Source organism: Scyliorhinus torazame, chromosome 5 (genome assembly GCF_047496885.1).
Source record: "Scyliorhinus torazame isolate Kashiwa2021f chromosome 5, sScyTor2.1, whole genome shotgun sequence".
NCBI classification, from domain to species: Eukaryota; Metazoa; Chordata; class Chondrichthyes; order Carcharhiniformes; family Scyliorhinidae; genus Scyliorhinus; species Scyliorhinus torazame.
This window is the reverse complement of record NC_092711.1, coordinates 105241589-105257117: the sequence shown is the minus strand read 5'-3', so window position 1 is coordinate 105257117 and position 15529 is coordinate 105241589. Positions and strand designations below refer to the sequence as shown.

Sequence of the window (15529 nt, the reverse complement as noted above, 5' to 3'; positions counted from 1 at the left end):
AATCGAATTGATTAATGTTTTGGATAATTTTTTAATATACTAGGGGATATTTCCTTCTATTATAGTCAGGTGATGCATATATTGCAGCATTTTGTACATTATTTTGGTTGCTGGTAAACAGAAATTTTCTTCCTTGAAAAGGATGGTGGTATTCATCCTTAAAATAAAACAGAAAGAGTTAATTTCTTATATAATTCTAAATAATTTATATGTAAGCAACATTAGTTGTCCATAAAAAAAATTGAGGGAGGAAAAACCGAATAAACGTAAACTAAAATACAAACAATTTAAAATTGTTATTTTTATATTAATTTAATTATTATTGTATTTCAAACTATGTTAATGTGATAAAGATAGAGGGCATGAGATCGATCAGGTGCGAGACTGGAAAATAGCTTTAATGTTTTTGGGAGTTATTCCCAAATTGTAGCGTACCTGAAAGTGGTCTTGCTGAGATTTTGCAATTCGAATGTAGTCTAATAGTGGACTATCTAGTGGAAGGAATCATTCCTTGTTAGACTTTATATTTATTTTTATTAAAAATATTTGTATTAAAAAATGCTACCTGAAGAGTTGTGCAGAGATTTCAAATTGGTTGGTAGACTAGCCCTCCGTTAAATCACGATGGGAATCTTCTTTTGTAGATATTACAAAATGTTAAAGAATTTTTTAAAAAATTATTTTTTAAAAATGAGGAAAAAGTTGTTATGAAAAAATATATATATATTTTTAAAAATGTGCTATCTGCATCGAAGTAGAGAGTACAGATCTTTATGTGGGCTACTAAAACCTATTTTGTAGGCAAACAATGGTCCCGACATGTTTCGCAGTCATTACTGCTCATCAGGGGACTGTTTTTCGTCCACTAAGAGCCTTCCTCTCACTAAATGTGTAGCACAAATTTCCAAATTAAAAATCCTTCCTTTTTGAAAAAAATTGAAAAAAATTCAGTTTCAAAAAAAATCTTTATTAAAAAAATTCAAAAAGTGAAAAAATGTTTCAACTATGCAAAAGTAATTAATTATTGAAATGGTTTTACCTCAGAATAATCAAAAATAGTAGAATTGTTCTCTGAAACGCTGCAAAATGTGGAGGATTTGGTAAAGCAACCTACTCCGGAGTGAGTCTGGAAGCTTCTGACCAACTGTCAATCAGTAACAGCTGCAGAAAACCGTTAGTTAAACAAAGTGATGTCAGCAAACATCAACACACCTGAAAGAATTAGCATATTTCAATTAGGAACTGCACACTTTGCAATGTTAATATGGAACTATTAATTGTTTAATAGTTCCTCAACCTCACAGCCCCCCCCCCCTCCTCCCCACAACTCACCCTCACAGGCCCGCCCTCCTCCCCACAACTCAACCTCACAGGTCCCCTTCCGCCCCACAACTCAACCTCACAGTCCCGCCCTCCTCCCCACAACTCAACCTCACAGGCCCCCACTTCTCCCCACAAGTCAACCTCACAGACCCCCCTCCTCCCCACAACTCAAACTCAGGCCCCCCTCCTCCCCACAACTCAAGCTCACAGGCCCCCTTCCTCCCCACAACTCAACCTCACAGGCCCCCACTTCTCCCCACAAGTCAACCTCAAAGACCCCCCTCCTCCCCACAACTCAAACTCAGGCCCCCCCTCCTCCCCACAACTTAACCTCACAGGCACCCCCTCCTCCCCACAACTCAACCACACAGGCCCCCCCTCCTCACCACAACTCAACCTCACAGCCCCCCCTCCTCCCCACAACCCTACCTCACCAGACCCCCCTCCTCCCCACAATTCAACCTCACAGGCCCCCTCCCATGCCCACAACTCAACCTCACAGGCCCCCTCCCTTCCCCACAACTCAACCTCACAGGCCCCCCCTCACCACAACTCAACCTCACAGGCCCCCCCTCACCACAACTCAACCGCACAGCCCCCCCCTCCTCAACCTCACAGCCCCCCCCTCCTCAACCTCACAGCCCCCCCCTCCTCAACCTCACAGCCCCCCCTCCTCCCCACAACTCAACCTCACAGGCCCGCCCTCCTCCCCACAACTCAACCTCACAGGTCCCCTTCCTCCCCACAACTCAACCTCACAGGCCCCCCCTCCTCCCCACAACTCAACCCCACAGGCCCCCCTTCCTCCCCACAACTCAATTGCACAGGCCCCCCCTCCTCCCCACAACTTAACCTCATAGGACCCCCCCTCCTCCCCACAAGTCAACCTCACAGGCCCCCCCTCCTCCCCACAACTCAACCTCACAGGCTCCCCCTCCTCCCCACAACTCAACCTCACAGGCTCCCCTCCTCCACACAACTCAACCTCACAGGCCCCCTCCCCTCCCCACACACCGCCTCTCATCCTCACATACCCCCTCATTCACAAACAGCCTGCCCCTTCACAAACCCCGTCCCCCACTAAACCGTTTGCCCCCCTACATAAATCATGAAGTTTCAAACCTTGTTTAAACAAATGATAAATATTTCCAGTTAGGTACATTAGGTAATAATTAAAAATGAGCAGAAAATTGTCATTCTCCCTTACATATTTATTATAATATTCCACCCTTTAATAAACACAACCACCTCTAACAGATTCTACAAGTGCCCATTGTGTTCAGTTCATGTGGATACCAATATCAAGATAGACTTACACAACCGAAGGGCCTTTCTTTTCTCGAGTCTTCCGAGTCCAGAACTATACGAGTCCACATATTGTACGTAACCTACAAAAAAATACACATTTCCATAAATCGCAAATATTTCCTGGAAAAACATTGGTTAATATTATAAACCAAGTTTTTCTTCCCCCCATTGTCCCTATATTATTCATTAACATTTCATCCTTAAGATAGTCCTCTCCTTAAAACTCCCCCTTATCCCAACCATAGAAACCCCCTCCCCATCTGGGAACTCCTCCCACGCTAGAAACTTCCCTCATCCAAACCTTCTCCCGCTACTCCAGCCCTGTCCAAAACCTGCCCATCACTCAAACCCAGTATACACCCTCCACCCCAACCTTCCTATCCCCCGCCCCCCACTTTACCTACACCCCCCCACCTCTAAACCCCTATAAAAAAAACTTTACTAAAAACCCACCCCAACAACCCATCACATCCCCCAGCCCTCCCCATAAAACCCCTTTCCATACAAACCCCAGATTACTCTTTAAAAAAAAATTCCCCAAAAAACCGTTTTCCCTTCCCCTTTAAATATTCACACCATGAAAGGACTAAGATCCATAAAAATATTTTAAAATAATAGCTCATAATGACCAATTCACCGACTACTTTCTCATTACTACAACAGGTCTCAACTGACGGTTTTTAAACTCACTGCAGCACAGACACACATGCCTGCTTTTCCCGGTTCACCATTCACGCTGTACACCCGATATAAACTCTCCGATATAAAATCTTTCAAACTAATTTTACATCACACAGTTCAGTATATACTTGATAGACACTATCCCTCTTTTTGTATGTTAATTAATTTAAATATATTGTAACCAATTGTGAAGGATGGCCGTGGCAGTGTCTTCTGTCCAGGTTATATTATTGTGTGAAACAGTAAAAACTTTATTTGATATGCTTGGGATGAAACATTTTTTTCTAATAAAATCATTTAAGGTGATAATTGTTCGAATTTGTTTTTCTGGAAGTCTCTAGCTAAAATTAATTTCTGTGATGAAGATTTTAGTTCTGGGGAATTTATGTGCGGCTATTTTTAAAAGGATTTTTAGTTGTTTGATAGCAGTGGTAAATGTTTGTGTACGGTTGAAAATGCCTATGGAAAATATTATTGTATTTATTATGGGATGAGATTTTAATTTATGTAGAACGGAGGTAATTGGATGAATTTTGCGCGGGGGAAACTGTCAAATTTAATATTAGGGTTGGGACAATTCTTAATAGTGGACAGATTGGAGTCACCTATAATTAGAATAGACTTTGTTGGGACTAAGAGCCATTTTTTATTTTTGTAAAATGTATGGGGGTGTAGCAATATGATATATTTGGTCTCGTCATTCGTGGTAGTGGGTAAAGTTTTATTTGGTATGTGTCTAACGTTGGTTGTGTTTATAATTGGACTGTCAGTTGCGTTGACACATGATTGTGCCTGGACTGGGGTTGTCAGTAGATTGAGGTGTGTGGTACAAGTTGGGAATTGTGGTAAAGGTGTAAAACTGTTATTGTGACTTGGCGCTGCATATTGGAAATCCGAATCTATGTCCTGTGTTTCCAGCGGGTTAATGACGTTTGTGTCTGTGGGTGAAATGTTAATTTGAGTTAAAAATGTAGTTCTGAGTTTTTTCAATTATCTCGAATCTTGCATTTTGTCTAAAGTTTTTGTTATACCACCTTTTTGCCATATCAAATGCCTCTTGTGGTCGCTCCTTCTTAACATCTTTTTCTAATTTATTAAGTAATCTTTTTAAATGTGTTACGTAATGGTCTCTAAGAATTGTTTGAGTAGTTTGAGCCCAATTATTTGCACTTGTTGTCAATTTTGAACTAATTTGCGGGGTAACTCCTATGGGTCGAATCGAATTGATTAATGTTTTGGATAATTTTTTAATATACTAGGGGATATTTCCTTCTATTATAGTCAAGTGATGCATATATTGCAGCATTTTGTACATTATTTTGGTTGCTGGTAAACAGAAATTTTCTTCCTTGAAAAGGATGGTGGTATTCATCCTTAAAATAAAACAGAAAGAGTTAATTTCTTATATAATTCTAAATAATTTATATGTAAGCAACATTAGTTGTCCATAAAAAAAATTGAGGGAGGAAAAACCGAATAAACGTAAACTAAAATACAAACAATTTAAAATTGTTATTTTTATATTAATTTAATTATTATTGTATTTCAAACTATGTTAATGTGATAAAGATAGAGGGCATGAGATCGATCAGGTGCGAGACTGGAAAATAGCTTTAATGTTTTTGGGAGTTATTCCCAAATTGTAGCGTACCTGAAAGTGGTCTTGCTGAGATTTTGCAATTCGAATGTAGTCTAATAGTGGACTATCTAGTGGAAGGAATCATTCCTTGTTAGACTTTATATTTATTTTTAATAAAAATATTTGTATTAAAAAATGCTACCTGAAGAGTTGTGCAGAGATTTCGAATTGGTTGGTAGACTAGCCCTCCGTTAAATCACAAGGGGAATCTTCTTTTGTAGATATTACAAAATGTTAAAGAATTTAAAAAAAAATTATTTTTAAAAAATGAGGAAAAAGTTGTTATGAAAAAAAAAATATATATTTTTTTTAATGTGCTATCTGCATCGAAGTAGAGAGTACAGATCTTTATGTGGGCTACTAAAACCTATTTTGTAGGCAAACAATGGTCCCGACATGTTTCGCAGTCATTACTGCTCATCAGGGGACTGTTTTTCGTCCACTAAGAGCCTTCCTCTCACTAAATGTGTAGCACAAATTTCCAAATTAAAAATCCTTCCTTTTTGAAAAAAATTGAAAAAAATTCAGTTTCAAAAAAAATCTTTATTAAAAAAATTCAAAAAGTGAAAAAATGTTTCAACTATGCAAAAGTAATTAATTATTGAAATGGTTTTACCTCAGAATAATCAAAAATAGTAGAATTGTTCTCTGAAACGCTGCAAAATGTGGAGGATTTGGTAAAGCAACCTACTCCGGAGTGAGTCTGGAAGCTTCTGACCAACTGTCAATCAGTAACAGCTGCAGAAAACCGTTAGTTAAACAAAGTGATGTCAGCAAACATCAACACACCTGAAAGAATTAGCATATTTCAATTAGGAACTGCACACTTTGCAATGTTAATATGGAACTATTAATTGTTTAATAGTTCCTCAACCTCACAGCCCCCCCCCCTCCTCCCCACAACTCACCCTCACAGGCCCGCCCTCCTCCCCACAACTCAACCTCACAGGTCCCCTTCCGCCCCACAACTCAACCTCACAGTCCCGCCCTCCTCCCCACAACTCAACCTCACAGGTCCCCTTCCTCCCCACAACTGAACCTCACAGGCCCCCACTTCTCCCCACAAGTCAACCTCACAGACCCCCCTCCTCCCCACAACTCAAACTCAGGCCCCCCTCCTCCCCACAACTCAAGCTCACAGGCCCCCTTCCTCCCCACAACTCAACCTCACAGGCCCCCACTTCTCCCCACAAGTCAACCTCAAAGACCCCCCTCCTCCCCACAACTCAAACTCAGGCCCCCCCTCCTCCCCACAACTTAACCTCACAGGCACCCCCTCCTCCCCACAACTCAACCACACAGGCCCCCCCTCCTCACCACAACTCAACCTCACAGCCCCCCCTCCTCCCCACAACCCTACCTCACCAGACCCCCCTCCTCCCCACAATTCAACCTCACAGGCCCCCTCCCATGCCCACAACTCAACCTCACAGGCCCCCTCCCTTCCCCACAACTCAACCTCACAGGCCCCCCCTCACCACAACTCAACCTCACAGGCCCCCCCTCACCACAACTCAACCGCACAGCCCCCCCCTCCTCAACCTCACAGCCCCCCCCTCCTCAACCTCACAGCCCCCCCCTCCTCAACCTTACAGCCCCCCCCTCCTCCCCACAACTCAACCTCACAGGCCCGCCCTCCTCCCCACAACTCAACCTCACAGGTCCCCTTCCTCCACACAACTCAACCTCACAGGCCCCCCCTCCTCCCCACAACTCAACCCCACAGGCCCCCCTTCCTCCCCACAACTCAATTGCACAGGCCCCCCCTCCTCCCCACAACTTAACCTCATAGGACCCCCCCTCCTCCCCACAAGTCAACCTCACAGGCCCCCCCTCCTCCCCACAACACAACCTCACAGGCCCCCCCTCCTCCCCACAACTCAACCTCACAGGCCCCCCTCCTCCACACAACTCAACCTCACAGGCCCCCTCCCCTCCCCACACACCGCCTCTCATCCTCACATACACCCTCATTCACAAACAGCCTGCCCCTTCACAAATCCCGTCCCCCACTAAACCGTTTGCCCCCCTACATAAATCATGAAGTTTCAAACCTTGTTTAAACAAATGATAAATATTTCCAGTTAGGTACATTAGGTAATAATTAAAAATGATCAGAAAATTGTCATTCTCCCTTACATATTTATTATAATATTCCACCCTTTAATAAACACAACCACCTCTAACAGATTCTACAAGTGCCCATTGTGTTCAGTTCATGTGGATACCAATATCAAGATAGACTTACACAACCGAAGGGCCTTTCTTTTCTCGAGTCTTCCGAGTCCAGAACTATACGAGTCCACATATTGTACGTAACCTACAAAAAAATACACATTTCGATAAATCGCAAATATTTCCTGGAAAAACATTGGTTAATATTATAAACCAAGTATTTCTTCCTCCCATTGTCCCTATATTATTCATTAACATTTCATCCTTAAGATAGTCCTCTCCTTAAAACTCCCCCTTATCCCAACCATAGAAACCCCCTCCCCATCTGGGAACTCCTCCCACGCTAGAAACTTCCCTCATCCAAACCTTCTCCCGCTACTCCAGCCCTGTCCAAAACCTGCCCATCACTCAAACCCAGTATACACCCTCCACCCCAACCTTCCTATCCCCCGCCCCCCACTTTACCTACACCCCCCCACCTCTAAACCCCTATTAAAAAAAACTTTACTAAAAACCCACCCCAACAACCCATCACATCCCCCAGCCCTCCCCATAAAACCCCTTTCCATACAAACCCCAGATTACTCTTTAAAAAAAAATTCCCCAAAAAACCGTTTTCCCTTCCCCTTTAAATATTCACACCATGAAAGGACTAAGATCCATAAAAATATTTTAAAATAATAGCTCATAATGACCAATTCACCGACTACTTTCTCATTACTACAACAGGTCTCAACTGACGGTTTTTAAACTCACTGCAGCACAGACACACATGCCTGCTTTTCCCGGTTCACCATTCACGCTGTACACCCGATATAAACTCTCCGATATAAAATCTTTCAAACTAATTTTACATCACACAGTTCAGTATATACTTGATAGACACTATCCCTCTTTTTGTATGTTAATTAATTTAAATATATTGTAACCAATTGTGAAGGATGGCCGTGGCAGTGTCTTCTGTCCAAGTTATATTATTGTGTGAAACAGTAAAAACTTTATTTGATATGCTTGGGATGAAACATTTTTTTCTAATAAAATCATTTAAGGTGATAATTGTTCGAATTTGTTTTTCTGGAAGTCTCTAGCTAAAATTAATTTCTGTGATGAAGATTTTAGTTCTGGGGAATTTATGTGCGGCTATTTTTAAAAGGATTTTTAGTTGTTTGATAGCAGCGGTAAATGTTTGTGTACGGTTGAAAATGCCTATGGAAAATATTATTGTATTTATTATGGGATGAGATTTTAATTTATGTAGAACGGAGGTAATGTGGATGAATTTTGCGCGGGGGAAACTGTCAAATTTAATATTAGGGTTGGGACAATTCTTAATAGTGGACAGATTGGAGTCACCTATAATTAGAATAGACTTTGTTGGGACTAAGAGCCATTTTTTATTTTTGTAAAATGTATGGGGGTGTAGCAATATGATATATTTGGTCTCGTCATTCGTGGTAGTGGGTAAAGTTTTATTTGGTATGTGTCTAACGTTGGTTGTGTTTATAATTGGACTGTCAGTTGCGTTGACACATGATTGTGCCTGGACTGGGGTTGTCAGTAGATTGAGGTGTGTGGTACAAGTTGGGAATTGTGGTAAAGGTGTAAAACTGTTATTGTGACTTGGCGCTGCATATTGGAAATCCGAATCTATGTCCTGTGTTTCCAGCGGGTTAATGACGTTTGTGTCTGTGGGTGAAATGTTAATTTGAGTTAAAAATGTAGTTCTGAGTTTTTTCAATTATCGCGAATCTTGCATTTTGTCTAAAGTTTTTGTTATACCACCTTTTTGCCATATCAAATGCCTCTTGTGGTCGCTCCTTCTTAACATCTTTTTCTAATTTATTAAGTAATCTTTTTAAATGTGTTACGTAATGGTCTCTAAGAATTGTTTGAGTAGTTTGAGCCCAATTATTTGCACTTGTTGTCAATTTTGAACTAATTTGCGGGGTAACTCCTATGGGTCGAATCGAATTGATTAATGTTTTGGATAATTTTTTAATATACTAGGGGATATTTCCTTCTATTATAGTCAGGTGATGCATATATTGCAGCATTTTGTACATTATTTTGGTTGCTGGTAAACAGAAATTTTCTTCCTTGAAAAGGATGGTGGTATTCATCCTTAAAATAAAACAGAAAGAGTTAATTTCTTATATAATTCTAAATAATTTATATGTAAGCAACATTAGTTGTCCATAAAAAAAATTGAGGGAGGAAAAACCGAATAAACGTAAACTAAAATACAAACAATTTAAAATTGTTATTTTTATATTAATTTAATTATTATTGTATTTCAAACTATGTTAATGTGATAAAGATAGAGGGCATGAGATCGATCAGGTGCGAGACTGGAAAATAGCTTTAATGTTTTTGGGAGTTATTCCCAAATTGTAGCGTACCTGAAAGTGGTCTTGCTGAGATTTTGCAATTCGAATGTAGTCTAATAGTGGACTATCTAGTGGAAGGAATCATTCCTTGTTAGACTTTATATTTATTTTTATTAAAAATATTTGTATTAAAAAATGCTACCTGAAGAGTTGTGCAGAGATTTCAAATTGGTTGGTAGACTAGCCCTCCGTTAAATCACGATGGGAATCTTTTGTAGATATTACAAAATGTTAAAGAATTTTTTAAAAAATTATTTTTTAAAAATGAGGAAAAAGTTGTTATGAAAAAATATATATATATTTTTTAAAATGTGCTATCTGCATCGAAGTAGAGAGTACAGATCTTTATGTGGGCTACTAAAACCTATTTTGCAGGCAAACAATGGTCCCGACATGTTTCGCAGTCATTACTGCTCATCAGGGGACTGTTTTTCGTCCACTAAGAGCCTTCCTCTCACTAAATGTGTAGCACAAATTTCCAAATTAAAAATCTTTCTTTTTTAAAAAAAATTGAAAAAAATTCCGTTTCAAAAAAAATCTTTATTAAAAAAATTCAAAAAGTGAAAAAAATGTTTCAACTATGCAAAAGTAATTAATTATTGAAATGGTTTTACCTCAGAATAATCAAAAATAGTAGAATTGTTCTCTGAAACGCTGCAAAATGTGGAGGATTTGGTAAAGCAACCTACTCCGGAGTGAGTCTGGAAGCTTCTGACCAACTGTCAATCAGTAACAGCTGCAGAAAACCGTTAGTTAAAAAAACTGATGTCAGCAAACAACAACACACCTGAAAGAATTAGCATATTTCAATTAGGAACTGCACACTTTGCAATGTTAATATGGAACTATTAATTGTTTAATAGTTCCTCAACCTCACAGCCCCCCCCCCCTCCTCAACCTCACAGCCCCCCCTCCTCCCCACAACTCAACCTCACAGGCCCGCCCTCCTCCCCACAACTCAACCTCACAGGTCCCCTTCCTCCCCACAACTCAACCTCACAGGCCCCCACTTCTCCCCACAAATCAACCTCACAGACCCCCCTCCTCCCCACAACTCAAACTCAGGCCCCCCCTCCTCCCCACAACTCAACCTCACAGGCACCCCCTCCTCCCCACAACCCAACCTCACCAGACCCCCCTCCTCCCCACAACTCAACCTCACAGCCCCCCCTCCACCCCACAACTCAACCTCACAGGCCCCCCTACTCCCCACAATTCAATCTCACAGGCCCCCTCTCCTCCCCACAACTCAACCTCACAGGCCCCCTCCCATGCCCACAACTCAACCTCAGAGACCCCCTCCACTCCCCACAACTCAACCTCACACGCCCCCTTTCCTCCCCACAACTAATCTCACAGGCCCCCTCCCCACAACTCAACCTCACAGGACCCCCCTCCTCTCCACAACCCAACCTCACCAGACCCCCCCCTCCTCCCCACAACTCAACCTCACAGGCACCCCCTCCACCCCACAACTCAACCTCACAGGCCCCCCTACTCCCCACAATTCAATCTCACAGGCCCCCTCACCTCCCCACAACTCAACCTCACAGGCCCCCTCCCATGCCCACAACTCAACCTCACAGGCCCCCTCCCTTCCCCAGAACTCATCCTCACAGGCCCCCATTCCTCACCACAACTCAACCGCACAGCCCCCCCCTCCTCAACCTCACAGCCCCCCCTCCTCAACCTCACAGCCCCCCCCTCCTCAACCTCACAGTCCCCCTCGTCAGCCTCACAGCCCCTCCTCCTCCCCACAACTCAACCTCACAGGCCCGCCCTCCTCCCCACAACTCAACCTCACAGGCCCCTACTCCTCCCCACAACTGAACCTCACACACCCCCCCTCCTCCCCACAACTCAACCCCACAGGCCCCCCTTCCTCCCCACAACTCAATTGCACAGGCCCCCCCTCCTCCCCACAACTCAACCTCACAGGCCCCCCTCCTCCACACAACTCAACCTCACAGCACTCCCTCCTCCCCACAACTCAACCTCACAGGCCCCCCTTCTCCCCACAATTCAATCTCACAGGGCTCCCCTCCTCAACCTCACAGCACCTCCTCCTCCCCACAACTCAAACTCACAGGCCCCCTCCTCCCCACAACTCAACCTCACATGCCCCCCTCCTCTCCACAACTCAACCTCACACGCCCCCCTCCTCCCCACAACTCAACTTCACAGGCCCCTACTCCTCCCCACAACTCAACATCACAGGCCCCCTTCCTTCCCACAACTCAACCGCACAGGCCCCCCTTCTCCCCACCATTCAAACTCACAGGCCCCCCTCCTCCCCACAACTCAACCTCACAGGCCCCCTCCTCCCCACAACTCAACCTCACAGGCCCACCCTCCTCCCCACAACCCAACATCACAGGCCCCCCCTCCTCCCCACAACTCAACCTCACAGGCCCCCTCTCCTCCCCACACACCTCCTCTCATCCTCACATACCCCCTCATTCACAAACAGCCTGCCCCTTCACAAACCCCGTCCCCCACTAAACCATTTGCCCCCCTACATAAATCATGAAGTTTCAAACCTTGTTTAAACAAATGATAAATATTTCCAGTTAGGTACATTAGGTAATAATTAAAAATGATCAGAAAATTGTCATTCTCCCTTACATATTTATTATAATATTCCACCCTTTAATAAACACAACCACCTCTAACAGATTCTACAAGTGCCCATTGTGTTCAGTTCATGTGGATACCAATATCAAGATAGACTTACACAACCGCAGGGCCTTTCTTTTCTCGAGTCTTCCGAGTCCAGAACTATACGAGTCCACATATTGTACGTAACCTACAAAAAAATACACATTTCGATAAATCGCAAATATTTCCTGGAAAAACATTGGTTAATATTATAAACCAAGTATTTCTTCCTCCCATTGTCCCTATATTATTCATTAACATTTCATCCTTAAGATAGTCCTCTCCTTAAAACTCCCCCTTATCCCAACCATAGAAACCCCCTCCCCATCTGGGAACTCCTCCCACGCTAGAAACTTCCCTCATCCAAACCTTCTCCCGCTACTCCAGCCCTGTCCAAAACCTGCCCATCACTCAAACCCAGTATACACCCTCCACCCCAACCTTCCTATCCCCCGCCCCCCACTTTACCTACACCCCTCCCCACCTCTAAACCCCTATAAAAAAAACTTTACTAAAAACCCACCACGACCCACCCCAACAACCCATCACATCCCCCAGCCCTCCCCATAAAACCCCTTTCCATACAAACCCCAGATTACTCTTAAAAAAAAAAAAAAAAAAAATTTCCCCAAAAAACCTTTTTCCCTTCCCCTTTAAATATTCACACCATGAAAGGACTAAGATCCATAAAAATATTTTAAAATAATAGCTCATAATGACCAATTCACCGACTACTTTCTCATTACTACAACAGGTCTCAACTGACGGTTTTTAAACTCACTGCAGCACAGACACACATGCCTGCTTTTCCCGGTTCACCATTCACGCTGTACACCCGATATAAACTCTCCGATATAAAATCTTTCAAACTAATTTTACATCACACAGTTCAGTATATACTTGATAGACACTATCCCTCTTTTTGTATGTTAATTAATTTAAATATATTGTAACCAATTGTAAAGGATGGCCGTGGCAGTGTCTTCTGTCCAGGTTATATTATTGTGTGAAACAGTAAAAACTTTATTTGATATGCTTGGGATGAAACATTTTTTTCTAATAAAATCATTTAAGGTGATAATTGTTCGAATTTGTTTTTCTGGAAGTCTCTGGCTAAAATTAATTTCTGTGATGAAGATTTTAGTTCTGGGGAATTTATGTGCGGCTATTTTTAAAAGGATTTGTAGTTGTTTGATAGCAGCGGTAGATGTTTGTGTACGGTTGAAAATGCCTATGGAAAATATTATTGTATTTATTATGGGATGGGATTTTAATTTATGTAGAACGGAGGTAATGTGGATGAATTTTGCACGGGGGAAACTGTCAAATTTAATATTAGGGTTGGGACAATTCTTAATAGTGGACAGATTGGAGTCACCTATAATTAGAATAGACTTTGTTGGGACTAAGAGCCATTTTTTCTTTTTGTAAAATGTATGGGGGTGTAGCAATATGATATATTTGGTCTCGTCATTCGTGGTAGTGGGTAAAGTTTTATTTGGTATGTGTCTAACGTTGGTTGTGTTTATAATTGGACTGTCAGTTGCGTTGACACATGATTGTGCCTGGACTGGGGTTGTCAGTAGATTGAGGTGTGTGGTACAAGTTGGGAATTGTGGTAAAGGTGTAAAACTGTTATTGTGACTTGGCGCTGCATATTGGAAATCCGAATCTATGTCCTGTGTTTCCGGCGGGTTAATGACGTTTGTGTCTGTGGGTGAAATGTTAATATTGGAGTTAAAAATGTAGTTCTGAGTTTTTTCAATTATCTCGAATCTTGCATTTTGTCTAAAGTTTTTGTTATACCACCTTTTTGCCATATCAAATGCCTCTTGTGGTCGCTCCTTCTTAACATCTTTTTCTAATTTATTAAGTAATCTTTTTAAATGTGTTACGTAATGGTCTATAAGAATTGTTTGAGTAGTTTGAGCCCAATTATTTGCATTTGTTATCAATTTTGAACTAATTTGCGGGGTAACTCCTGTGGGTCGAATCGAATTGATTAATGTTTTGGATAATTTTTGAATATACTAGGGGATATTTCCTTCCATGATAGTCAGGTGATGCATATATTGCAGCATTTTGTACATTATTTTGGTTGCTGGTAAACAGAAATTTTCTTCTGTGAAAAGGATGGTGGTATTCATCCTTAAAATAAAACAGAGAGTTAATTTCTTATATAATTCTAAATAATGTAAGCAACATTAGCTATCCATAAAAAAATTTTGAGAGAGGAAAAACCGAATAAATGTAAACTAAAATACAAACAATTTAAAATTGTTATTTTTATATTAATTTAATTATTATTGTATTTCAAACTATGTTAATGTGATAAAGATAGAGGGCACGAGATCGATCAGGTGCGAGACTGGAAAATAGCTTTAAAGTTTTTGGGAGTTATTCCCAAATTGTAGCGTACCTGAAAGTGGTCTTGCTGAGATTTTGCAATTCGAATGTAGTCTAATAGTGGACTATCTAGTGGAAGGAATCATTCCTTGTTAGACTTTATATTTATTTTTATTAAAAATATTTGTATTAAAAAATGCTACCTGAAGAGTTGTGCAGAGATTTCGAATTGGTTGATAGACTAGCCCTCCGTTATATCACGATGGGAATCTTCTTTTGTAGATATTACAAAATGTTAAAGAATTTAAAAAAAAATTATTTTTAAAAAATGAGGAAAAAGTTGTTATGAAAAAAAAAATATATTTTTTTTTTAATGTGCTATCTGCATCGAAGTAGAGAGTACAGATCTTTATGTGGGCTACTAAAACCTATTTTGTAGGCAAACAATGGTCCCGACATGTTTCGCAGTCATTACTGCTCATCAGGGGACTGTTTTTTGTCCACTAAGAGCCTTCCTCTCACTAAATGTGTAGCACAAATTTCCAAATTAAAAATCTTTCTTTTTTAAAAAAAATTGAAAAAAATTCCGTTTCAAAAAAAATCTTTATTAAAAAAATTCAAAAAGTGAAAAAATGTTTCAACTATGCAAAAGTAATTAATTATTGAAATGGTTTTACCTCAGAATAATCAAAAATAGTAGAATTGTTCTCTGATACACTGCAAAATGTGGCGGATTTGGTAAAGCAACCTACTCCGGAGTGAGTCTGGAAGCTTCTGACCAACTGTCAATCAGTAACAGCTGCAGAAAACCGTTAGTTAAAAAAACTGATGTCAGCAAACATCAACACACCTGAAAGAATTAGCATATTTCAATTAGGAACTGCACACTTTGCAATGTTAATATGGAACTATTAATTGTTTTTAAATGTTTTTTTTATCTTTTTGATCTCCTTTGATTGTCATTTAAATTGTCATGTAAACCATTTAAATTATTGTTGGTTCACATGTGATT

General features: G+C 41.1%; 1 long non-coding RNA gene across 1 annotated transcript; it reads right to left on the bottom strand.

The window, feature by feature from the left end:
- Positions 1-12058: 12058 nt before the first annotated feature.
- On the bottom strand, positions 12059-15227 carry LOC140419329 (uncharacterized). The gene is made up of 3 exons (XR_011945710.1): positions 15195-15227; positions 14591-14646; positions 12059-12319 (listed from the first exon to the last, which is right to left on the bottom strand). It is a non-coding gene; the product is annotated as an uncharacterized lncRNA (long non-coding RNA).
- Between the last annotated feature and the right edge of the window lie 302 nt (positions 15228-15529).